This window comes from Penaeus monodon, chromosome 29 (genome assembly GCF_015228065.2).
Source record: "Penaeus monodon isolate SGIC_2016 chromosome 29, NSTDA_Pmon_1, whole genome shotgun sequence".
Classification (NCBI taxonomy): domain Eukaryota; kingdom Metazoa; phylum Arthropoda; class Malacostraca; order Decapoda; family Penaeidae; genus Penaeus; species Penaeus monodon.
This window is the reverse complement of record NC_051414.1, coordinates 4,200,929-4,201,340: the sequence shown is the minus strand read 5'-3', so window position 1 is coordinate 4,201,340 and position 412 is coordinate 4,200,929.

The window sequence follows — 412 nt, the reverse complement described above, 5'->3', positions numbered from 1 at the left end:
TCCCGTTGTCGACGTAGAAATAATGCGAAATAAATATCGATTAACTCTTTAGAACTGACACTAAAAAGGTTAACGTGCAACATAGTGAACAGAATTGCAACAGATATTCACAGGCGTTAATTCGACACAAGGATCTCTATTAGTCACAGACATTCCGATGAATTAAATACATATGATAGTGTGATTAACGGTCTTTTTTGGCTGAATGACTTTTTCGGTGCTTATTATTTATATTTTCTATTATGTTATGCAGTTTTATCATTTTTTTTAGTGTTCATATCACCGGCGAGAGAATAACACTAAATGTTCTGCAGTCAAACAAATAACGAGAGAGAAGTGAAAAAAAAAAAGGACGTTGTGTGTGTAATAATGTATCGAATTCAATTTTCGGTACAGTCAAAAAATAGATATG